The sequence below is a fragment of the Chionomys nivalis genome, chromosome X, assembly GCF_950005125.1.
Source record: "Chionomys nivalis chromosome X, mChiNiv1.1, whole genome shotgun sequence".
NCBI classification, from domain to species: Eukaryota; Metazoa; Chordata; class Mammalia; order Rodentia; family Cricetidae; genus Chionomys; species Chionomys nivalis.
The window spans coordinates 128,835,885-128,862,828 of record NC_080112.1 but is presented as its reverse complement, the minus strand read 5'-3'; the positions used below and the strand labels follow the sequence as shown (position 1 = coordinate 128,862,828).

Sequence of the window (26,944 nt, the reverse complement as noted above, 5' to 3'; positions counted from 1 at the left end):
AATAAACAAGAGAAATTTTAGCAAATAATTATTGCTTCTTCCTGGATTGTTTTGTCTCACTTCTGCAAGGCAGAATAATGAACAACTCCCATAGTTGCTCTGGCCAATACTCCCCAGAACCCGTAAATCTCCTACCTTACACAGTAAAAAGAGACTTTGCTAGAATGTGATTAAACGTCTGACTGGGTGGACTGTCATTGCAGGGTTCCTGAGGAGGCAGGAGAGTCTGAAGAAAACTGGCAAAGTGTGTCCTCCCAAGGCTTGAATATCTTTGCATTCATACCTTGGGCTCCCCTGGGATACTGACTAGCTGGATCTGGAGGAAGAACTGTGGAGGAGCAGGCGGCTTTTCAACCTAATGGCTCTCCTGAGATGCGAAGTCGTAGGACGGGGATACCCAGGCTGGCTGTCGCTGTCGCCCTCCCAGACTTTGAATAGGAAGGCTGACTGATCCTTTCATTGTCTGGATTCTCTCTCCTTCATCACCTTTGGTCTACTTGACTAAAATATTAGAATCCATTGGGAGCTCCTTTTTAGAAGCATGTAGATAATTAGAAGATGTTTGCAGAGAAGCCACAAAGACTTGGAGGAGACCAATGTGTGGGACAAACAAAAGCTACAATTATCCCACCATAAGCAGAGATGGCTAAACGATGGTTTAATTGTGATATGTAAGAAACTGGATAGGCAGCAAGCAGGAAAATGGTAATTAATTATTAACAACGGGGGATCGCCACAAGGATCCCAGCGTTGGAAATGGGGTTCTTTGACTGACAGGAGCCACAAAGGGCCCTGGTGTCCATCTTGTTGCATTCCTTCATTTGCTAGACTTTGAAACCAAAGCCAAGCGTGACCCCTGAGGAGGTCATCAAATAATGACAGAGGATGATCTAGAATTGGGGCTTAACCTTGTGCACTGAGAGAACCATCTCAGTTGGAGGTTGTGCTATAAGTATAAAGATTTGGGGGCTGATCCTGGCTTTGGAACGATTTAAAATAGAGACTGTCTCCTGGGAAGCTACTTGCTCTTGGCTTTGGTCACATGGGTTATACTGAAGGGAGGGGGGGAGATGCCACACTCATCAAGTGAATACTTAGAATTTGCGTACTTGATCGTGAGCCTGCTATTTAGTTATTTTGAATAGTCTTACTAGCATTTTGGAAAATGAATGCATTGAACTCTTCTTCCTCCTAACAGTAAATGTAAAACAGTCCAAATGCCTTTTGAAGGAGACTGGCTATATAAGCCATGGTTTATTCCTGTCACGAATTTCTACACAGCTCTGAGAGTGAATAAGCTACCAGAACATGCAGCAAGACAGCAGAGTATCTCAAGAGAAGGTTTCATAGAATTCCACTTCTAAAAAAGCCCAAACTGAGCAGGCTTATTAGTGGCATGATAAGTCCAGGTCAAGGACTGGGAAAATGGCTCAGTGGGTGGACAAGCATGAGGATCTGAGTTCGAATCCCCAACACAAATGTAAATCACTCGGCATTGTTGTACTTGCCTGTAACCTTAGCATTTTCTTTCCGTGCATGTAGTCTATTAAACTTTGATGATTTCGGAGAACTAGGCATTCGAAATAGCTGCACCAATAGAGAATCCCTAGAAAAATACTTGCTCTAAAGAGAAAAATGCCTGTTCAGGAATTTGTGTATTAAACCCCTACTTCCAAACCGAAGGCTATCTCTTCTGTATCCTGCTTTCTCGCTGAGCTGGTACAGTCTTTCATGAAAATCCCTGAAGCCAGTATTAGCCCTGTTCCCTCTTGGCCCTTTGTAGTGCTGAAGAATGAAAGAATGGGGCCATTTTTTTCTCTCTCTCAAGCAGCAGCTAGCGATAAATAGTAATTTTGTTCGGAGACAGTTTTGTCATGCCAGGCACATTTCCCTGCGGCAGCCTGGAGTGAGCTGCAGTTCAGTTCAAATGGTGTGAAGTAGTTCAAGGCAAGCAGCTGGCCAATCAGAGTCGATCCCACGGAGCCATGGTTTGCCTAAAGCCACACTCACTTCCTGCCTTTGGTGGTATACAGTCAAACTAACTGGCTGGCTGATCTGAAAAGACTTCATGTTGCTAGACAGTGCCGGGAAGATTTGGCATGGCAGAGCTATCTCTAAAGGGGAGTGTGTGTGTGTGTGTGTGTGTGTGTGTGTGTGTCTGTGTGTGTGTGGTGTGCATGTATGTGCACTTGTGTCTGTCTGTCCGTCTCCTTTACATAAGAGAAGTTAGGTGATGAGCTATTCTCTAAAGGACAAGGACATTCTCCCCTCATCACCACCTCCCTTGTCAAGCTGCTTTAGGTTGCCTAATTGTGTGGATATGGTTGATGCTGAGTGCTGGCTTTCCTTCCTAGATTCTGGAACCTTGCCATGGGTAGGCAGAGGATGCCTGTGGGCCCAGCCTGCCTCTTAAATGGGCTTCTCTGGGTAGAACTTTTATATAGGACACACGTTTTCATTGCTGGGGCAAAGCATGCCAGGTATCAGCTTTCCTGGGAGGGAGAGAGCAGAAGAAAGTCTACATATGGGTCCTCCTCAGCTCTGTGCCATCTTTTCCCCTTAGGATCCATTGGTACGCCCTTATGCATTTGCTGTAATAAACACTGCCTGGAAGTTCAAGGTGCTGGGTCCTGTGAAGTCTTCTATGAAATCTTTGTGCATAGGGTAGTTTTGGGGACAAACACAGGAAACAGTGCTTCAGCTTTTCTTTCTCCTAGCACCAATGTGGTCAGAAGGTACCCAGGTGTGCCGCCGAGGAATCTAGAACAAGGTGTGGAATGGCGAGTCCCTTGGGATCACAGTCATAAATTTGCTGACTCATTGATCCAGGAACCCCGCTTTTAGATGTGTTCTGTACCCATTTCCATACCATGTGATGCCTATAAAAGGTGAAATTGTAATCTCCATTCCCAAACTGTAGTAACAAAACACCAGAATTCTGTTTGTCCTGTGGGAGGTTAGGAGAATTTGGAAAGGTGCAGGCAGCTGTGAGAGAGTAAGGACAGGCGAAGAACATGAAAAGCAGGGTCCACAGCAAGGCACAGTGGTGCACACCGAGAATCCCAGGATGGAGGAGACAGATGCAGGATGCTTGCTGTCTGTTTGAGTCTACATAGCAAGACTTTTGTCTCAAAAACAAAAACCCAACCAAGCAAAATCAAATTAAGATATTCAGTAATAAATCTAGTATCTGATTTTTATCTATGCAATAACTTTTTTTTCTTTTTGAGACAGGGTCTGCTATTCTCCCACCTCAACCTCCCAAGTACTGGAAATACAGGTGTGCCCATCACATGAAGCTTTTGCTGTATTCTTTATTAGTATCATTTTGTCAGTTGTGCCAACTAGAACAATTTTAAAGACTAAATGACAATGGTTAAATGTAAGTGACATGTATCATCATCAAACTAGCATTCTCAGAGATAAGAAGTGCACATTTGCTTGACATGATGGAGCATACCTTTAATCCCAGCATTTGGGAGGCATAGGCAGGTGGATTTTTGTGAGTTCAAGGCCAGTCTGAACTATATAGTAAGGCTATATAGTAAGTCGCAAGATAACCAGAGCTACTTAATGGATGCTGTTTCAAAAGGGGGGGGGAGTGTACATTCTTCCAACTGTTACCTTGCTTGTACCATAGCACATGATTCAGCCACCTGTTTTAATAACTAAACTTTTGTTGAAACATGACCATGGCCACTCTTTACATAGTGCTCAGGGCTGCTTTTATGCTAGAATTAATGGTAGAAATGAGAAGTAGTAACAAAGGTCATATGGACAGCAAAGTTTCAAATATTTGCTATCTGATTTGGGGGTTTGTTTTATTATTTTGTTTTCAAAAGAAATCGCCTATATGCTCCATTATTAACTAAAGTATCATTATTGGATGTGTGATTGTATTTTGTTGTTGTTGTTTTTCAAGCTAGGGTTTCTCTGTGTAGTCCTGTCTGTCCTAGAACTCACTCTGTAGAGCAGGCTGGCCTCCAACTCAGAGGTCTATCTGCCTCTGCTTCTGCCTCCCAAGTGATGGGATTAAAGACATGTGCCACCACTGCCCAGTGTTTTGTTATATTTTTAAACGTTTTTTTAATTTTTATTTTAAGAACATTTTATTACACTTTTATTGTTTCTATATATGTGTAGCGATATGCATACCACTGCATGTACATGACGTTCAGAGGACAGCTTGAGAGAGTTGCTTCTTTTTTTGCCATCTTGTGAGTCCTGGGGATTGAACTCAGATCATCAGGCTTGATAACAACTTGCCTTTACCCACTGAGTCATCTCCCAGGCCTATTATTTTTCAGTCGTGTGTGTGTGTGTGTGTTCATGGGGTTGAAGACCAACCCTTCTGTCACTAGTTCCTTCAGCTAAACTTTACCTCCTGCAGGTTCTACAACCTTCCAAAAGCACACTACCAGCTGAGGACCAAGTATTCAAAGCCATGGGCCCTCAGAGGGAGGGCATTTTACATTCAACCCAGAACAATCATGGTGTTGATGACTTTACCACTTCTATGCAAGGGGAATTGCTAGCTTTATTGTCTTAATATTACGATGACTGTTAGAATCCAGAATAATCGATTGCACTTAGCTTTAAGCTGATTATACTCAATTGTTCCATCGTGCATTTGTTTATATTTACAGTGCACTCATGCATACATCAGCCTCCAGGAAGTGACTCTGTGCCCAAAAGAACTGAGAGTATACAGCAATACATGATTATGTCCAAATGAATGGGACAGGAGATTGGCGGTGCTACAAGCGTTCCCAGAATATTGGAGTTGTAAAGAAAGGACTTGGGGACATCCAGACAGCTCTGTCCCTGACAATCTTTCTAATCAGCCCTTTTTTTCTCTAATTCTGTTAGAATACGTTCCAAGAAACAATCGTCTCTTTACTATACCAGCGCTTTACTTATTTCATTCACATCTGTTTGTATACATCTTTTTGCTGGTTTGAGACAGTGTGTTGCCATCCAGCCCTGGATATCCTGGATCTTGTTATGTAGTCCAGACTGACCTCAAACTCACAGTATGCCTCTTGCTGAAACTATAGGTATACACCACCATGCTTGCCTGTGAATGCGTGTGCGTGCGTGCATGTATTTGAAATAGGATCTCATGCAGTCCAGTTTGGCCTAGAACTCACTGTGTAGCTGAGGATGCCTCTGAACTCTTAATCCTCTTGCCGCCTCCTAACACCTCCTTAGTGTTAGGATTATGGGCATGAGCCACCATGCCCTGACTTCCCTTTATATTCTTTCTTTCAACATCTTTGTCACTTTTTGCCTTTTGAGAAGTGGGATGTGCGTGTGTGTGCTCCGGAAGTGTATGTTGGATGTCTTTCGCAATCTCCTTTCATCATATTAAAATGGTGATTTATTGTTATTGTATTTGGAGGTTAGAGGACAACTTTGAGGAGTGGATTCTCACCTGATGTGTTTGTTTCTTTGTTTGGGTTTCTGTTTTGTCTGCCCCACGATGTACCCTAGACGGGCTAGTCCGTGTGCTTCCAGTTAATTCTCTTGTCTCTGCCTCCCAGCCTGCCTTAGGAGCGCCAGGAATCCAGATGTGTGCCACTACACCCGGCTTTTTATAAAGGTCCCAGGTTGAATTCAGGTAGTCAAGCTGCACAGCAAGCTCTTTTATCCACTGAGCCATCTCACCGACCCCCACCTTATTTTCTTTCTTGCTTTTTTTTTTTAAAATTTTTTTCCTCCCTTATTTTCTGAGATGGGTTTTTTTTTTTTCTGAACCTGAAGCTCATCAACTTGGCTCCATCAGATGGCCAGCAAGCCCCAGGGACCCTCCTGACTCTGCCTCCACAGCAGGGCAGTGACAGGCCTATACCTGCCAGACCAGGCTATTTACATGGGTACTAGGGTCTGACCTTCGGTCTTCATACTTGCACTCCAAGTGCTTTACCAAGTAAACCAGCTCTCCTGCACCTTTGAACTTTTCTGTTAGGTTTCTGTATTACTGACATTCTCTTACACACCATTTCTATCCCAGGGGAGTGCCCTTTCTGAGGTCCATTTAAATAGTGATCATAGGTTTATGCTTCCATAAGACAATAAGACTATCATAAGACAAGCCCCTCTCCATCCAGGAAAGCCTCCACAATCAGAAAGATGAGTCCCAAGGCGAAATTTTGTGAGGCTGTTTGGGGTGTAGAGGAGCTGGTCAAGGGACATTTGTAAGATGCAACAGAAGAAGTTGGAGTCGCAGGAAATGTGTTTGAAGTTCTTGATTTTTCTGGAGGGGGTTGTAACTGCCTTAATATCTTTGTAATGACCATTGAATATTCATGTAGTTCTAGGCTTAGATATAGGAAAAAATGTAGGTGTTTCTTTTCTACTTCACCTTTGATGTCTTGAAACAAAGGTGGTTAAAAACTTGCAGCAGATTCTGGGGGTGTTGCTCAGTGGGGGTGTATCTGCCTAGCACGTACAAAGCTCCGGGTTCCATGCCCAGCACCATTTCAAAACAGAGTGATGGGAAATTCTAATGAACAATTAATATTTAAAACACTGTTTTAGTAAAGTTACTTGGAAAAGAACCTTGATAGACAGTGAATGTTAAAGTCATCATTTGGAGGGCCCTTTTGGCTTTACTACAAAGTAGTATGGCATGATCTATAGGGGCCATTTTCTAATGCAGTAACATTAATCTCCTTGCAGCTGAGTGGCTAGTGGATTAGCAAACACATTTCCTGTAAAGAGATGGCTATGGAGAGGGCCTGAGTAAATACTGAGGAGGGGGCTGAATCGAACCATAATTCATATATTCAATCTATGGAAAATGAAATGTAAATGGGATTGGTGCTGAGTTAGAATTTAGATAGGGCGTTTATACATTTCTTTGAGAAATAATACACTGGGATCTATAAAGACCAGAGATCCTTATTTGTTGAAAGGAGATTTTGAGAGACAAAGTCATTGGCAAATAATACAATGTAATTTCAGAAAATTTAACTGTATTTATTTAATGTGTTATTGATGATCGTTAGGTTTTTTGAAAATTACCTTTTCTTCCATTTTTTCCCCTCATTTTTAGCATTATTGCAGATTGAACCCAAGGCTCTGTTATAAGAGGCAAGAGTTTAAGCAGCAAGCACATCCACTGCCCCTTTAAAAGTTGGCGTGGTATGGGCTACTTAAGACATTGTCTCAATAAAAAGTGGTGGAATGCTAATGACTTAAATAAAACACTCATAACTAATTGACACCTGCAATCTAAGTGACAGTTAAAAATCAATGCAAAGAAAAATCAGTTTTGCACTCTCAATCTTTGCAGGGAAAAATAAACTCTACCTTCGGCATGTACTGGAAGCATTTGGACTGCTGGAAGAGGGGAGATGGAAGTCTATTTCTTGCCAATGAACAAAAATCCTGTGAGCTGGAACTTGGCAATTTTTCCTAAATAAATAGACTTGGAAGCCTTTCAAGTGCTCAGCTTTCTGCTGAGAAAAAGGAGACTATCCTGGCTAATAGCAGGAGACACTTGAGTAAATGGAGGCAAGCTAGATCCAAGCTCTTGCTCTCCCGGTGTTGCTTCATGTTAAAACAATGGAGAAACTTAAATGGGCAGGCAAGATGGCTCAATGCATAAAGGTACTTGTAACTGTGCCTGACGGCCTGAGTTTGATCCCAGGGACCCACATGGAAAAAGCTGAGAACTGATTCCCATGAATGCACATGTGTGTGTGCACGCGGACGCACACACACACACACACTTCTTAGATACAACACCAGAAATATAAGGAACAAAGGGGATAATAGATACATTGGCGTTTTTATCAAAATTTAAAACATTTGTATTGCAAAGGATACTATCAGAAAATAGAAATGCAATTCATGGAATTAAAAGAAAATATTTAAAAGAGAGTGAGTGTAGAGCTTGGCAGAGTGGCACATGCCTTTAGTGCCAACACTCAGAAAACAGAGGCAGTCAGATCTCTGTAAGGTCAAGGTCAGCCTGGTCCACATTGTGAGACCCTGTCTCAATAGAATTGAATCTAAGAGACTTGCATCAAGAATGTATAAAAGGAGCTCACAATTGGCAACTCAGAATGAAAGTAAAAGATTTAATACAACACCCCTAAAAAGATACCCAGAGAAGTGCATGAAAACATGTCCTTTGGGACCCACAAAACAAAACCACAATGAGATATCACATCACACCTGCCAGAATCAAACATACAGAAAAGAAGTGTTGATGAGGGTGTGGAAAATTCAAAACTCTCACACTACTGGTGGAAATGGAAAAAATGTGTAGGCTAGACACTTTGGAAAACAGCCTGGCAGACTCTCAAATGGCTAAACATAGAGTTCCCATATGGCCCAAATATTCTTCCCAGTTCTAGGTATATACAACAAGGAGAACTGAAAACTTGGTTCACACAAAGGCTTATCTGTAATGTTAATATTAATGATAGCCCAAAAGTCAAAACTCAAATGAATTTGCTATGTACTGCAATGGAATGTGACACAGCAATCAAAAAAAAAAAAACATGCTAAGTGTGGGTGACCTTTAGAAATCACGCTAAGTGAAAAAATATGAGAAATTATGCTAAGTGAAAAATGCCTGCAGTGTTTTTTAGTTGCATGTTAAGTGTCCAGAAAAGGCAATTTTATAAAGAAAGTATTGCTTCTTTGTGTCAGGGCTAGCAGGAAGGGTAGCGGCTGAGTACTGGTGGGATTAGGCTTTCTTTTAGGGGGAACAAAAACATTCAAAATCAGATCATGGTGCCAATTACAGTAAGCAGAAAGCTGGGAATGTGTTCACAACAGTGTATGCAGTTCGGTGAATTATAAGGTATGTCTGGACTACCTTAGAAAAGCTGTATTTGGTTGGTTTTGTTTAAAAATGGGCTCTGGCTCTAATCATACATCATAGCCAGCAAGAGAAATAAGTTGGGTAAATGTTAATAACACATGAATCTGGGCTGTGCCCACTGACTCATATTCTAATCCAGGCATAATGAAGCTCTAATTATTGCTCCTGTGTAGCTGAGGCTGATGTGTTTGGATAGATCTTTTTGACCGTGGACATAGCTGTTCTTTAATCAGGTCAATAAAACAATTGCTGCTGACAGATGGATGTGTTCCCTGTTCCACAGTGAGGTCGTGTGGAGCCCCCTGGGCTTCACAAACCATAGGTGGAAAATGAAAGCTACTTAGCAGCATTTCTATGTATTGAGCTCTAGGGATACAATGCATTAGATACATAAATTGGCACTGTATTGTTTGCCAAATTCCATCTGGTAATGAAATGATATTTGCTTAACATTTTTTGTTTTGTTTTAGCTGTGTGTGAGAGACAGACAGACAGACAGAAAGAGTGAGCAAGTGAAAGCTAGGGGACACCCTTGGGTGTCATCCTCAGGAATGCCATCTACTTTATTTGAGATAGTGTCTCTCATTGGCCCAGAACTCATCAATTAGGCTACACTGGATGGCCAGTAGGCCCAAAGATTCTGTCCCTACCTCCCCAATACTTGATTAAGAAATGGGCACCACCACGCCTGTCTTTTTTTATGTGAGTTCCAGAGATTAAACTCAGGTCCTTATGCCTGCAAAGCAAGCACTTTATCAATTGAGACACACACAGACACACACACACACAGAGAAGCAGACACACACCCACACACACAGAGCCCTCTTCATTTGTTTTGAGATGGGGTAAAAAGGATCTTGTTATGTTACCCAAGCTATTAATGAACTCCTGGATTCAAGTGATCCTCCTGTCTCACCCTCACAAGTATCTGCAACTATAGTACATGCCTGGATACTTAAGAGTTCCTGGATAGAGATGATGGTGCGTGGTTATTTTGTTACTTAAGATAGAGAAATTACACCGTAATTTTCAAATCAAAGGGCATAAGTTTCTATGACATGGCACCAGAGTGGGGGGGAACATAGAGAAATCTTAAGGAACTATAAGCCTGACATACATAAAAGATAATGTATTATAATGAGATACGTTGGGGGAACATAGACAGTGAGAACTCTTTGGGAAAATAAAGTTGGGTTTTTAGCTTCAGGTAGGCAATTGTGGAAATTGCAATTGGCCACTGAAATGATACAAGTCTGAGGTCAGAGAAGGTTAAAGAAAGGAGTAAAGAGGGATTTGAACTATTGACCTTCTGGCCCACATCTCTTTAGTACTAATGTGGATGAGTTATGGTTGATACATCTTTTATAGAGAGCATGCATGCGCAGTATAGAGGGACATTGTCTACTATAAATGGTTGTTCCAAACTATATATTATATGGTGGTATGGGAATATATTACTGCAACCACTAAGCAGATGCAGAACTACACCCATGGAAGTAGAAGCTAGCTAACTTCCCAATGTGGCTTAGCTGGTAAATGGCAGAGCTATGATTCTAAAGTGTTGATGAGAAGGAGAGCATTGGCATTGGGGTATATGGGAGGCATCTAATGGGGTTAGGGGTCAAGAAGAGCAGTGTAATCCCAGCACTAAAGAAAGTTAGAGGCAAGGAAGAACTTTATAAATGTAGGGCCAGCCTGATCTACATAACTAGTTACAGGCCAGCCAGGACTACATAGCAAGACTATGTCTCAAAATCCCCAAATGGAAACCAACAAGATGGCTCACCGGGTGAAGGCACTTGCTGCCAAGCCTACTGAGCTGAATTCAATCCCGAGGACCTACATGATAGAGAGAGAAAAGCAATTCCCACAAGGCGTCCGCCTCCATGCACTGCGGTATGCATACACACACATACCCAAATAAATAGAAGTTTTAGAAATTCGTTTTTAAACAAAATGTACAAATAACAAAAAGAGAAATGTGGAGCTGGAGAGACAGCTTAGCAGTTAAGAGCACTTGTTGCTCTTGCAGAAGATCCACATGGCAGCTTACAGTTGTCTGTAACTCCAGCTCCAGGAGATGTAATGCCCTCTTCTGACCTCTGCTGGTACCAGGCACACATGTCGTGCGCATGTATGCATGCTGGCAAAACACTCATACACATAAAATAAAATAGCCTTAAATTTTTTTTAAGGAATTAAAAGTGAACAAATCACAAAAAAAAAAAAAAGAGGAATGGTTACGTGTTGCTCTTTGTGGAGAACCCAGATTCTGTTCCCAGCACCCACATAGCAGCTCACAACTGTCTATAACTCCAGTTCTAGGGGATCCAGTGTCCTCTTCTGATCACCAGGCATGTATGTGGTGCACATATATACATGCAGGCAAAACACTTGTACACACACAATAAATCTTCTAAAAATTTTTAAAGGAATTCAACCTTGCATACTTTGAGTTTAGAAGGCTATAATATATTTAATGGAAGTATGTGTAAGTATACACATGTGTGTACAGCATTTTCCCATGATTTTATGTACATGGGAGCACATGCGCATTCACAAATATGTTCATTACATATCAATGCATATATTATGCCTATTTATGTATCTATGCATGCATATGTAATGTAAGTGCCAGCATATATATACACATACACTTTCATTTAAAGATTTATTTTATTGAAAATAGATTCTTTTCTCATATAATATATCCTGACCATAGCTTCCCTTCCCTCCACTCCTCTCAGACCTCCCCACCTCCCTTCTCCCCCAGATCTGTCCCCGTTGAGTCCCTTCAGAAAAAAGCAGACCTCCAAGAGACAACAACGAAGCAAAATATTTTAAATCCTTCTAAATTCAACATATTCTAAGTTAAATTTATCTTCCTTGTCCTAATTAGACTCTATATCTTTCCATTCCCATATCAACTGATAGGTGCATGTGGATGTGAGTGCGTATACAAACATCTATGTGGCTGTTCCGTAAATAAAAGAATGGAGTTTAGAAAAGAAATCTTGTCCTCAAATCTGGAGTGGAGGCTCTGGGGCCAGGAGGAATCATTTGACTCTATAAGAAAAGGTGATTTTGCATGTTTTACACATGCGGAGATGGACCCTAAGGAAAATAAAGGGGGTAGTCCAACCAGGGAAGGTGGCCACTGGGAGGGGGAGCAGAATTGCCTCTCCATGGGTAGCTAGCTATTCCAGGCATGACTCAGCTGAAAGTGGGAGCCTAAGAGCCATCAGCTGAGTGTTTGGCGAGTTTTTTGTCAATGTCTGATTGGCTCTACTCAGCACCAAGCAACAGATGAAGACCACTGACATTCTCTCATAGAAGAGGCTAGGGACTGTCATTAGACACTCCAGTCAATCCCTCCTGCACTTCCCAGCCATTGGTGTGTGATTCTGCACTACATAAATGTACCATCATGGTCTCTGAACATGCTAGAGTATAGAAATGTACCCCAGCTTTGCAGCTATGGGGAAGTCTCCAGCTTCATGGAGCAGCTGCTGTGAGCGCACCCCCTCGCCCAGGCTTTGTAAAGAATGTGCAGTGAACTCAGTGGTTTCCCAAGTTGGATTGGGGTGCAATTGTACTTTGGGTGGCTGAGGGCCTGGACCCTCTGTAAAGGCGGCCACCCTTTTAAGGACTCCCTCATGGTTTTGAGCTGCCATTAAAAGCTAAGAGGTCTTTAAAGAATTCATTCTGAGTCAGATAAATCTACATTTTTCCTTTTCAAACTAAGAATCAGTCCTTGAGAAAATTAATATTTCATGGCGGGCCATGAATCATTTCTTTTGCTAGTCCTAGAAGTTTACTTGATTGACTTGCTTGTGTGTGTGAGCTCGTGGGGGCGGATATACGCTCACATGTGGGGAGGTGTTCATGCCCAAGTGCAGAAGGCAAGATCCCTCGCTGACCCTGAAGTTCTAGTGATCCCCCTGTCTCCACCCCACCCCACCACTGGTGCTACAGCCCTCCCTGGCTTTTTGCATGGGTTCTGCGATCTGAATTTAGGTCCTCATGATTGAGAAGCAAAGGCTCTGGTTCACCAAGTGCTCTCTACAGCTCCTCAAATGACGTTTTTGTGACCTTTCAAATGGGTTAGGTCTGTTGTGTTTGGGGAGTCTCCTTAGGTGAAAGCAAGCATGAAATGATTGCCGGCCTTCCACGGGTAAACCCCAGGCTAACACAGCCCATTTTGCTTTCTGTTATCGTTTCTCCTCATTATTCATAGAGATGGGAAACACGTAAATAAATGTGACAGGGCATTTCTTCTTTTTGTCAATTTCTCTGGGCAGAGGATGCCATTCATACTCTGTAACAGGATTATGAAGGAAGGACTGTAGGTTGATAATTATTATTTTTTAATCAAGGAATTGAATTGCAATTTAATGACGAGAGGGAGGCCGTTTATCACCTAGTGGCTGAATAAATACTTTCTAATAAGTTCCTAAGCCATCTGAGAGAACGCTTGCTTGAAGAAAATTGAAAAACATATGAGCTGTTCAGAGGGAGTGCAGAGCATTGAATTTCAGACACTGTTGCTAAGAGCTGCCTGGTGGTTCCCCTCCCCCCACCAGGCCCTGGTTTTTAAAAAGCAGAAGTTTAAAAGCCTCTTTTGTGTGTGGGGGTGGGGGTGGGGGTGGTGGGATATGCTAATTGGTGGCACATTTCCCATCAGACTCTTTTTTAGTCCTGTCATAGTTGAGATATGAATGATGATAGAGAGGAGAAGGCAGCATCCCGAGGGTTTGGAGGCTCCTTATTGTACCAGGAGAAAGGGGATGAATCCGGTGGCGACTCAGTCACCCTGGAAACTCCTCAGGTCTGCAGGCTGCCCAGCACCGGGTGGGTTCCCATTGGCGTGTTTGGCCCTCCCTCCCCAGGCGCTGCCTCCTGTCATCTTTCCTCCATGGCATCATCCTCTAGGGGACTGTCCAACCTCTTTCAAGAGAGACTTTGTGCTTCAAATTAATAAACAAGCCAGGATGGGGGCGGGGAGGATGGGAGAGAGACTGGGGTCAAGCTTCCATGTCCTAGACAAGGCATTGCCAAGGGGAAAAAGAAAAAGAACTCAGTGGTTTGGAATGATACCACCGACCTCATGATACTATGGCAGTAACTTAGGCCTTGAAAGCCTCGGCTTGTCATGGTTTCATGGTGTGAGTTATATTTACTTTAATTGTCAACTTACCAGTAAGTTTTCTCACCAGATAGCCGTAGATGTAGCTCAGTTTTTACATTCAATACTTTCACTTTTATTTACTTGTTTCGAACTAGAGTCCGGCTATATAGCCTTGCCTGACACAAAAGTCACTATGTAGATCAAGCTAGCTTCAAATTCATGGGAAATCCTCCTGCCTCTTCCTCTCCAGTGCTGGGGATCACAGGTATGTCCCACCACACCTGGCTTAGATCTTTTTTTTTTTTTGATTTTTCAAGACAGGGGTTTCTCTGTAGCTTTGGAACCTGTCCTGGAACTAATTCTTGTAAACCAGGCTGGCCTCGAACTCACAGAGATCCGCCTCCCTCTGCCTCCTGAGTGCTGGGATTAAAGGCGTGCGTCACCACCGCCAGGCCTGGCTTAGATTTTTTTTTTTTTATAAGGCACATTTCACCAGGATGTCTACACAGAGTGAGACAACAGTATTGGATGTGGAGACTCCTATAGTCCACAATAGAAAACCAACATATTTTCCTTCCTTCTCAGATTTTTATCTGTGAAAGTGCATCGATTTAATTCCTTGTGGAGACATTTTAGCTAGACTGCTTTTTAAATATGTGAATTTTTAGTAACTGAAGAATAATGCATTCACGAGCAAGCAGCCATTAAGACAGGCAAAAGTGCTTCTAAACTGAAATTTCACAGGACTCATTGGAGGCTGTCTTTGCATTTGTCATGCATACTTGTGGTATGTTCTATGTAGGTCACAAATGATAGCTGAATTCTCTGTTTGTTTTGGTAAATATTGATGGCAGTATGCTTTATGCGTGAAACAAAAATATAGGTTTATTGTCTTAATTGCAGTAGTTGCTAATATTATTTTTTTAAATGAGGGCTGGAGAGCTGACTCAGCTATTAAGAGCATGCACTCTTGTTCTTCCAGAGGATCTAAGTTTTGATTCCCAGTACCCATGTGGGGGGTCCATAACCATCGAAAACTCCAGCTCCAGGTAATTTGATGTCCTTTTCTGGGCTACATGGGTCCTTACAGTCACATGCTCACAAACACACATACATATACACATAATTAAAAATAATAATAATTTTAAAGTAAAGCACTTGACTGTATCTTTTGATTCCTTGGGTTTTATGTTATGAAGTTAAAAGCATGATAACTCTGCACTATGGAATTGGGAGTTGCACTCACACATACTGTTTTGGTTAATGGGCCACATGAGTGAGAGTGGTCCCATAAGATTGCATTACATAAGGCAGTCCAGTTGTTTTACTCTTTAGAAGTACACTTGATCTCACGACAAAGAACTTGCTTAGCCATTCATTTCTTGGAACATAGACCTTCTTTGCACAACACGCGACTGCAGTTTTGGCCCCGTCCTTTCATAGGTAGTAATAAGGACCAGAGCTTGTTCGCTTCAACCCCTTCACTCTACAAAGAAGGCACTCACTTCTGCACGCGGGTGTTAATTGGTTTAAATATAGGTTTTGTGTTTTACTTAAATTAAGGCTGGCGTTTCTTCTGTTTGGTGATCTGTTTACTTGCATGGTGAGCATACTTTAAGACTTCAAGTCACAGCCTGAGAACAGCAGTCATTTTTTTTTAATGGTTGAAATTGTAGTGGGGTCAAGGAAATCAAAGTGAAAAAGCAAGTCAGCCACCTGTTAGTGATTCAAAGTACCACCGGCCAGTGGGTGCATGCCTAAGCTTTAGCCCACACAGATCACAGCATTGTGTGTGTGTGGGGTGTGTGTGTGTGTGTGTGTGTGTATGGGGGAGAGATGGAGAGGTATCGATGGGAGCTATAAGGGACAAGTTTGAGAGCCATATTAATCTAAGTAGCATCTTGCATTTGGTTCTGAGTCAGCTTTGGCATGGCCTACTGCTCTAATTCAAATCACAGGAGCTTGGGGGTAGCAGCCAGGCGTGGTGGTGCAGGAGTGTAATTCCAGTGCTCAGAAGGCAGAGGGAAAAGGAATTCTTTCAAACTCAAGGTCATCCTGGTCTATATAACACATTCCAACAGCCAGAGCTATGCAAGGAGACAGACCTGTCTCAAAAAAAAATTGAATGCAATGAAATCATGAGCACGTATTTCTATGGACTAATTTCTGGATTTCCCCTTATGAAATATATTAATTATGAAGGCAACAGGCTTGACAGTCATCTAATTTCTTTTTAATATTTTCACTAGTGCTAGCAAAACTAGTGGAAAAAAATAAGTCACATTTTCGCAACTAATATTAACTATTTTACATAATTCATGTGTCGACTGATGTGTCCTTGGGTGTGAACATGGGTTACCCAGAGCTTCCGTCTGTAAACCTGGCAGAGATGGTACACATCAGGTCCTCTAACTAACACTCCGGATTAACACAGACCAGCTGCTGAACACCTGCTTAGAGATAAAACTGGTTAAAGAGATTTAAATCATCACAGTGGAGGCCTGTCATCCCAGGCCTTAAGATGCTGAGAGGCAGGGGGAGTGTCACAAAATTGAAGACCAGCTTGTGATATATAGTGAGACTATGCCTCACAAAACCAAAACAAAACAGAGAAGGAAGTAAACATCTTAAATTCTCTAAATATATTAGAACTTCATTTTCTAGCACAGGGTCATGTTTCTCTGTCAATCCTTAGCATCAAGTGCTTAAAAAGAAAAAAAAAATGGCTTCAAACCCATATTTGGGTCCGGGATTTGAAGAATTACCCAAATCAAGAACTTACTTTTTTGTTCCATTAGCCCAAATATCAATGAGTGTTTCTTCTTGGGCTGTATTCTTATAGAAGCTTAGATTCTTTGAGCACCTTATCATCTTAAGTGCTTAGAGATACTTCATATTCTCCTAAAGCAGCCATTCTAGCTAGAAGCAGGCTAACCCTGTGTGCTTCAGTAAAGCTATTAGCCTTTTCTAACCATTTGCTCTACAGAAAGGCACACAAATGTTCCTACCGACCTTTTCTTAACTGTGTACATTCTTTCTGCTCATATCCCACTGCCTCTGCCTTGTACTTGGCTTTGGTTTTCCTGAGTGGGCGGAAATAAGTGGGCTCTCAGATGGGAGCTGAGATTTGTCCATAATCCAAGTTTGTACCCTGAGAGTAGGTGGAACAGGTGACCATTATCCATCCATTATGTTCTGGCGGAGGCGGGTTGACAAGCTCGGTCCTACAGCTCACTGTCTTCGTGAAAAAGCATTTCACACCCAGTTCTAGTCACCTATGCACCATAACAACTACCTCTCATAGAGGCTTCCTCGGTCTCCTGGAAAGCCTGGAGCATACATTCATTCACTTAATCCTACGACGTGGTTTACCAGAGTTTTATTTTAAAAATAAATTGGCCAGCTGTAGTGGGGCACGCCCTTAATCCCAGGACTCAGTAGGCAAAGGAAGTCAGATCTCTGTGAGTTTGAAACCAGCCTGGTCTACATAGTGAGTTGCAGGACAGCCAGGACTATCCAGCGAGACACTGTCTTGAAAACGACAAAACAAACAAAGATCATGGAGTATTGATTTCCAAAGATTCATGCTGTGTTTTTCACAGTGCTCTGCTTTGGCCCAACAGGGTTTGATTTTTGAAAAGTATTTTGTAGAAATGTATTAAACCTGGGTTTTGCAAAGAATGTATATTTGGGGAAGATTTCTCTTTACCAAGCATAGACGTTGTAGATTTGGTACTTGTGCCTTACTCCAAGAGAATACTTGGTAACTATGTATCAGATAAAAACAAGAGCGTTGGACTGTAGTCAAGAGAACTGAACTCTCTAGTTTTGCCTTGTCCTGACTACAGGCTGGGGAAGGAGAGAAGAAGCTTACCTGCTCTTAAATTTTTGTTCCTGTTTTGGATTTTTGTTGTTGTTTTGTTCTGTTTGGTTTGGTTTGATTGGGTTTTGTTTTGTTTTGTTTTGAGACACGGTTTCTCTGGTGTAACAGCCCTGGACGTCCTGGAACTAGTTCTATAGACCAGGCTGGTCTCAAACTCACCAAGATTTGCCTGCCCCTGCCTTCCGAGTGCCAGGATTAAAGGTGTGCTCCACCACCGCCCAATTGTTTGAGGATTCTTTGTACATCACATGTGTTTAAAATGAGATAGGAAGAATCATGCAAAATTCTCGCAGTTTTCTGTGAAGAAATTCTAAATTGATTCCCGTGTCTTTTATTTCACATGAACAGGTGGTAAAATGAAGGTTTCTGCCCTGCCCTCTCAAGGCTGGAGGTGGCTTTTCCACATCCATGGCGTAAACCAAATACAGAGATGAGTGATGGAGAGCTAAACACCTTACTCTGAATTGACAGCTACCATCTCGTAGCCACTCTGAATGCACAGTCGCCTATTCTTTTTTCACTGGCATTTAAAACTTAGTGATGCTGCCAACAGCAAGCTACCTCCCCCAAACATTTGCCGGGATTTCGCCAAATGCTTTGAAGTCCACACAGACGTCAGCCATCTGCCGATCCTATTGTTATAAATTTGCATGTTGACAGCTTACTAGGTTAGGCCTCACAGGTAGGGCTAGGTACAGAATTTTCAGAGCTCAGTGCAAACTGAAAATGTGGTCTGTTTGTTCAAAGTACAGAGGAAGCAGCTGGAAATGGTAGGTTAATTGGTAGACTGCGTGGCATGTACAAGGACATAGGTTTGATCCCCAACATTGCGTAAATTATATGTGATTGTGCATGCCTGCAATCCCAGCATACCAGGGTAGAATACATTAAGACCTTAACTCTAAAAAAAAGGATTTCAAGACCTTGATATCCAAGGTTCTTTTTGAGATAGGAATAGGATACATGTTGCATGCCCATGAAGCTAGCTCTGTTTTTGTGATTTCTGACATGAAGAAATCCAATTGCGTTTGAAAAAAAAATTGGAACTAGAGGCAAATCTAATTTTATTGTAGATGTGCAGGTGTTAACAAGTGTCCCCACCCCCAGCTTCCAGAAAAAATTCATCTATTTGTTAAAGAGGAAAAATACTCTTAGAGGCATGCTTTCTTTTAATCTCGTGGCTTTTTTCATATCATCCCCACTTATGTATGAGGTATTCTACCCTTGGGCATCCTCTTCAGGTAAGCCTTCCTGGGAATGATTATGGAGGTGGTTAGGACAAGATCAAAGAGTGGTCGAGAGCTGGGAGGGACTAAGGACAGAAGTGTCTGTAGAAATCTGATCAAGCTAGGCAAGGGCCCAGAGGTGAAGCCAGGCATAGTGGCTCATGCCTGTAATCTCAACACTCAGAAGGCAGAGGCAGAATGATTGCTAGGAGTTCCATGTCAGCCCAGGCTAGAGTGAAAGCCTCAGAAAACAACCCTAAACTACCAAGTATGTGGGAGGCCCTCAAGGACAAGGAAAGATCTCGTAGGATATGCGATCACCCACTGGTCCTCCTCTGCACCACTCTGCCATGGGGCTGTATGGCAGTAGTGGGAGCATGAGAACCTTCCAAACTAGAAATAGCATTTTGTCAGTGCCAAGTAGGAGGCATGCTGAGGCTCTGCAGCACCGTGCTAGCTTAACAATAGCCCAGTGGAGGATGCTCCTGCATGAGTTCTTCCCGTAGCTGATGGAAGTCAAGGCTCAGGCAAGGTCGGGTGACATCACCAGGCTGGGCATGAGAGAGCTGGCTAGAACAGATGGTGGGCAAGGATGTGGCTGTGAGATCATCATTCTGTCAGTGACGTACCCAGGGCTGGGTTCTACAGAAGCGGGGAGGCAGGTAGAGTGCTCTGGAATACCACGTTTGGGGGGAGACTAGTATAAGAGGGCTTTCTTGGTTTTTCTTTTCAGTATTTCTTTTGTGTTTGTTTTTCTGTTTGTTTGAGACAGTATCTCAAGTACTCCAGTCTGTAGGTAAGGATGACATTGAACTTGTGATCTTTCTGCCTCTACCTCCCAAGTGCTAGGACTATAGGTGTGTGCTACCCTGGCTACTTTATGAGGTGCTGGGCTTCTTGGCTTCATCTGTGCTAAGTAAGTACTCTGTTAACGGTGCTACATTTCCTATCCAAGAGAGCTGTTTCAAGAAAATCACCTGAACTCTTGAAGTTAAATAGTTCATGATGTTGAACACCTTTGTGCAAGGGCCCTTGTTTAGCTTTGTGTCTTTCAATTCTAACTGCCAGATTCCTGAATTCCCAGCATTAGCATCTGAGAGCCAAGGCTCTACTCAAAGTCTGGCCTTAGCCCAAGTCCCTTTGGTTCCCTCTGCTCTTGATGTCTCTGTCCAAGGAAGATGGCAAGCCCTGCTTTCAATATTGTCCTACAGGCAAAAAGAACAAACGAACGAAAGAACGAACATGGGTCAACTTCCCTCCACAATGCTGGCACAGAGGACACCTGCAGTCCTTGTTCTTGAGTCCAGGGCTGGGTCATACATCTCATAGGTGGGCAGCTGTGGGGTTCTATAGAGACAGTGTTGATCCCGGTCACTCTGGGTTCCGCATGTAGCCAGAGACCTCATTTGGCCAGGTGTCCCTGGTGCACATATAAAGGTTAGCCAAATATAACTATCTGATGCTTTCTGTCTCCCGGATGAGGCTGACATGAGAACCGTAGTGAATGGGCCTGGATGGGTCTGCCACTCCAAGAGGAATGTGGTGGTTGGGCGTCTCCATGCCTGTCTGAGAAAGTGCCTCTCCCTAGAAGCCAACCGACAGAAGCTCATTAACCCTGGTGTTGACTTGATTTGGGGGAAATGTGTGGTTCATAAGGAGTCTTTATTCTTACCCCGCCGGAAATATCCCATAACATTTCAACTTGTGTGATAGTTTACCATCCAAATGTCTTGTGTTTTAACTTCAAATTGTCTCTCTTTGACGAAGCTAGCCAAAAATCTAGAGACATAGCAGCCTTAGGTGGCCTTCCTTGGGGGCACGCTACTGAATGTTGGGTTGTTCAACAATGATCATTTCTACCCCAAGTGGAAAGCAGAGAAATGTGAATGGCTGTCATCTAGTGGACAGAGCTGGCTCTTAGCAGTGAGAGGGAGAGATGGAGGGGCTAAGGCAACTGCTGAAATTGTAGAAGGGGAAGTCACCCAGGAAGCTACTGAAAGGAGAAGGCCTTGGGCCTGTGCCCTCATGGAACTGGACCGGCTAGCTAGGGTGGAGTTTTGACAGATGAGTCCCCAGTTATAAAGTTAAGCATCTCACTCATGGTAGAATACTGTACCCTCTGGGATTTCTGGTGATATAACAACAGAGTCACAACCGGAATTCCAAGAGCTGCAGTTGAGACCTAACAAGGGGACTTGGAAGGTCTGCCCCTTGTTCATACCAATCTGGTACATGTGGCATTGATGTGTTTGTTAATCAGGAACCTTCAGGAAGAGCTTGGTGGTGTACCACTCTTAATGAGAGAATCCCAAATCCCTGTGGAATGTGATAGTGAACCAAGAAGCACCTCCTCATTCGATCAGCTCTCTGTCTCTTGTGTAGACAGTAGAGTTTTTCCTGTATCAAAACCATTAGAAAGAGCGGCTAGAAGAGGTGGCTCAGCAGTTCCCAGCACTTCACTGCTCTTGTAGAAGAGCTGGGTTCAGTTCCCTGAACTCACACAGTAGCTCACAACCATTTGTAGTTCCAGTTCCAGGGGATGCGATGCCCTCCTCTGACCTCTGGAGGCATGCCTGTGGTGCATGTACACATAGACGAAGCACGCATACCTTTTTAAAAATAAATTTAAAAAAACATTTTCCAAGAAATAAAAACAGGAACTTGGAATGTATCTCAGTGGCTTGAGTGTTTGCCTAGCGTACGCAAAGCCCCGTGCTCACTAGAAACACCTCGATCCCAGTACTCAGGAGGTGGAAGCAATATCAGAAGTTCGAGCTTATCTTTGGCTGTATAGCAAGTTTAAGGCAGCTTTGGATATAAGAAACCCCTTCTCAAAAAAAAACAAAAAAGCAATCATCTGGCTCTCATTTTTTTTTTCATTTTTAATTAGATGTGACTGTCTTGCCAGGATCCACTCCCCAGTATACTGACATAGTAAGGGTATTCTCTCTGTCTGTCTGTCTGTCTCTCTCTCTCTCTTTCTCTTTCTCCCTTCCTCCCTCCCTCCAGGAGCCTCTGATATTCTGAAAATTTAAGGTCTGTTAATATCCACAAGTCACCCAGACTCAGGCCAAGACCATCATGCTCCCACTGTCACCTATTGGGACTGGTTGTCCCTCCTAAGACTGTGGCATGGCTGCTACCAGGTAATGGATGTACGCTTCTCCCCACAGGACAGGCTGCACCAATAACCTGCCAGTCACGGCCACCTTTTTTGAGTGCTTTGAGTCTTGGAATTGGATAGACATCCATTTTCCTGTTTCCTCTATCCTTGCTGCCATGTTAGGAGAGCTGTCCCAGCTTGCCCCTATAGCTGGTGCCCACTCTCCTGTCCTCTTGATTCAATGTCACTTGTCCACCTCCACTTACATCTTAATCTCTTCCCATCCCAGCTGCTTTTGCAGATCCAGCATTTGGTGGACTTGCTCTTGGCCACGTTTTCTTTTTCTTTTATCTGCTCCATCTCTCCCCTACCTTCTCGAAGTGCATGTCTTTAGTAAGATGGTCCACACTTTCCCTCTCTTCCTCACTTCCCAGTCCTCCCGTGATCCTTCTAAAAACTGGTTTCCATTCTAGTCTCTGTGATTCCACTGGCAATGAAATTGGAATTTTCTGTTTCAGTGGTCTTTGCCACATCCTCCCCGTCTGACTGCTTTGACTGTGATACATCCCCCGCTTCTCAAAATTCTCTCCCCTTGCAACAGGCCCCTGTCCTGGCTCTTCTCCAATATCCTTGGCCTCCTTTGAGAGTACTTTTCCTGAGGCCCCCCTGAATTTAGGTGGTACTTGCATGGTGTTCTTCTCTGCGCCTTCTGCTTTGGCATCACACCCTCTCCCACTATAATTTGTTCTTCCCTGCTGCTAGCACCCAATTCTTCATTTCCAAATCCTGCCTAGACTGAGCAGTTTTACAGGCATTGCTCACACGGCTTCCAAACGTGATTGTCTTTCTCAGTCTCTCTCACCTGGTGGGAGGTGAGTCTTACAATATCTCCCAGGTGCCAAGATATTAAAGGCTTAAGCGCCCAGTACCTGTGAAGGTACCATTATTGGAAAATAGTCTCTGTAGATATAATGAAGAGGGGATGTGGCCATAGTTGACTGGGGTAGGCCTGAGTCCAATGTGATTGGTATCCTTATAAGACACAGAGAGAGCAGCGTGTGGTGACATGGGTGGAGGTTGGAGCATGACAGAATAATTTCTATTATTTAGAGCTATCTGGTTTATGCTCCGTTGTCATATCGGCCTTAGAAAATCAGTATATCTTCTGATCTCCTTGTGTTCCCTGTGCTCTCCACACTGACTTCCCCCATCTCTTGTCTTGATGCTCAGTTGGTCCTTTCTGTGCTAGCTGGGGACTGAACCTTAATCATTTCCCTGTTGGTCATAGTCGCCCTGACTCTGGTCTCCTATATGTACTTCAAATTCCCCTCTCTGTACTCTTTCAAAGGTAGTTTACTGTGTCCCAACCCCTATATGCCTGCTGCATGTTTGAATGCCCTGGGTGAGTTTTTAAAGATCTGATGACACCACACAAGCTCACTAATGAGCCACAACATCTGGGGGTGAGGTCTACTGTTAAACCCTCCCAGGTGACTCCAGGGTACAGCCAGCCTTTAGAACCATTGGCTAATAAGAGAATGTTAAAGTAACCATAGAAAACTAGATTGAAGGCAGTGATTTCTGACTGGGAGTGACTTTCCTCCCTCAAAAACATGCATCTAATGTGTGGAGGTCAGGGACCATCCATTATGTCCAGGACATCACCCCAGGAGAGAATGACCCCATGCTAAGTGAGGCTTAGCTGACAACGAGCAGCCTTGATATGAGAGAGACGAAGGAAGCCACAACACTGAAATCGACTTTGAGATAGAGGTCACCCATCCTACTTCGGAATGCCACAGCGCCCCCTGTGGGTAGCCCATTCCTCAACTGGGAATGTGGTAACTGCCCATGCTGCACCTGGTGTCACCACGTCGAGCCCTAGGCTGTACATCCCAAACTTATTCTTACTCTCTGTTTGAACATGTGGTTCTGTGAAGTTTCGTTGTCGCTGTTGTTGTCTTTGGGACAGAGGAGCTGACTGTTGCCAAACTCAACAATTGCTGTTTGGGCAGCTCCTGCATCTTCTAAGGAGGCTACTGCCTGACACTAAGTGAACAGCCGATGAGGCTGGAAAGGAAGGGGAAAACTTCTCTTACTCTCAGCATTGTGGACATTAGCCAAGGGTCTACTTGGGAACAACTCTGCCATTAAAGAGAACTACGATGGGCGATGGCTCACCCATACAAAGATTCGTCATTTATTTATTTTTTTGTGGTACTAATAATTGAAGTCAGGGCCTCGCGTATACTAGGCGAGAACTCTACCACTGAGCTATGTCTTCAACTCAGACTTCCCAATTTTAAAGTCATTTTACTTCATGTTATGTATGTGGGTATCTTGCCTGCATGCATATCTGTGTGTCCCATGCATTCCTAGTACCCCCAGAGGTCAGAAGAAGGGGTCAGATCCCCTGGAACTGGAGTTACAGATGGTCGTGAGCTGCCATGTCAGCTCAACTCAGGTCCTCTGGGAGGACAGCTAGTGCTCTTAACTATTGAGTCATCTCTCCAGTCCCTAGCTTCACAATTTCTCACGAGTGTCCGGAAATATCACTTTATCTGATCTGTACTTTCAGCTTTCCTGTAAAGTTCAGCAGATAGAGGGAAAATAATAATAAGTAATGAACTCAAAAGGCATTTTTCAAAACTCACATTTCATGAAAAATAAGAAATTCAATGATTTTTTAACAACCAAAGGTCACGTGTGCCAAAGTACACACAGAGGTCAGAGGTCAAACAACTTTCTCTCCTTTCACCATGTGGGTCTGAAGAATCCAACTCAGGTTGTCAAGGCTGGCAGTGAGTGCTCTTACTCACTGAACTAGTGTACCAGCACTCTTGATTTGTGTGTGTGTGTGTATGTGTTTGTGTATGCTTGCATGCGTGCGTGCGTGTGTGTGTAGGCGTGTCTGTGTGTGCTTGCGTATGTGTGTGCATGTGTGTGTGCTTGCATGTGTGTGTGTACGTGTGTGTGTATGCTTGCATGCGTGGTGCATGTGTGTGCAGACGTGTCTGTGTGTGCTTGAGTGTGTGCGTGTGTGTATGTGCATATGTGTGTGTGTGTGTGTGTGTGTGTGAGCGGGGGGGCAGAGTTCACCACACTGGCAGCCCAGGCTGGTCTCAAGTTTTAGGAGCATCTCTGTTGTTCACAGGACTCAAAGAGATCTTTCAGCTCCCATTCGTTCTATATATTTAGCTTTTCTGTCAAAAGAAATATGGATGCATACCTCAAAAATATTTTAAACATGAGTTCTATTTTTTTCTTCTTGACAGGATCTCTGTTGCTTCTTTCTATTCTTTCTGTGTCATATGTTTTAGCATAAAGATCTGGGAGGTTTTTGAAGCTGCTTGTGAGCTGGTGCAGTGGTGATTTCCAGAAGCGCTGTCATAAATCATGGTGCTAACAAAAGTAAAATTGTAAATAAGGTAAAACTCATGAATTGCTTATTTACCCATAGAAATAGACATTTTGCCCAATGGTTTTGATTTGTCGCGTTATTGTAGAACAACGGCTGTCCTTAAATTTGGAATGCCTGTCGTATTTTTCCTTTTCACTTGTATTAATATTAAAATAATGTCCCTAAGAAGGGTCAGTGGTAGGTGCCTCCCCTTAGCCAGATCCTGTCTCTTACATAAAAAGCTATTAGTCCGAAGGAATAGCCAAAGCAATTAGTTTTGATAGTTTTAAAATTAAATGACTTTGTTAGGCACTTTATAAAAGATCCACCAAATTGTTACTCACGATTATACTTTTAATTTTCAATTACATCCATTGATTTCACTGTGTGTACACACATGTGTCATGATATGTATGCAAAGGTCTGAAGATAACTGTGGAAGTCAGTTCTCTCCTCCGATCATGTGTGTCCTGGGGACCAAGCTCAGGTAATACCTGGTAACAGGAGCAATCTTATCGACCCACAAGGAAAACTTTTGTATGCTGTATCTTTCTGTCTGAATAGACCTAAGTTGTTGTGTCCCGTTAGTACACACTGTAAGTTTTCCCAGAGCCTGAAGTTTTAGGTGGTACATTTCCAATCCCTTCACATGGAGACAATATAATTGGCTGAAGCCACATTTCGGGGGAATAGCTGAGTAGCTGCGTGTGGGCGTGATCTTCAGGGACAATGGCTAAAGCGGAAAGTGAGATGGAAAATTAAAAGAAAGTGTTGAAGCCGGCCAAACTGGTTTTCAAAGTCTTTTCTTGTTCAGCACAGCAGAAATGTTGAATCTAAAAGAGCGTGAGAGATTATCTAAAACCAAAGCTTTAAAAGATCCGGCTGCTACAGGATTTTGATTTAGGATCTTCCTACATTGTTTTGAGGTACTGTGAAAAAGCCCCAGAAAACTCAGACTGTTTTTAGGAGAGGTGGTTTCCAATTTTTCTTTTTAAAAAAATTGTGTGTGTGTGTGTGTGTGTGTGTGTGTGGACGTATGTATCCGTGTGTGCGTGCACACACACACACAAACACGTGCATCTGGAGGTCATAGGACAACTTGCACCAATCAATTCTCTCCTTCTACCATGGGGGGCCCAAGTGATGGTCAGGCTTGCAGCAGGCAGTTTTACCTGTTGAGCCGTTTCACTGGCCCTCCAACTTGCCTTTAATGTTTACTCCCAAGTGGTGTCAAGCAGACTGTGGTGAGTCCAGGATTCCTTTAATCCGTGGTCATCAATAGTTATCTTTGTATGTGACTTTAGTTTCGAGAATTTTTCCAGTTGGGATAATGAAGGTGAGTGCATTAAATGCAATTGTAAAATG

At 43.1% G+C, this 26,944-nt stretch overlaps 1 protein-coding gene across 1 annotated transcript in view; it reads left to right on the top strand.

Moving 5' to 3' along the window:
- The window catches only part of Gpm6b (glycoprotein M6B), a 147,549-nt gene that overhangs the window by 75,755 nt on the left and 44,850 nt on the right, over nt 1-26,944 (top strand). The gene's annotated exons all lie outside the window — the stretch shown is intronic.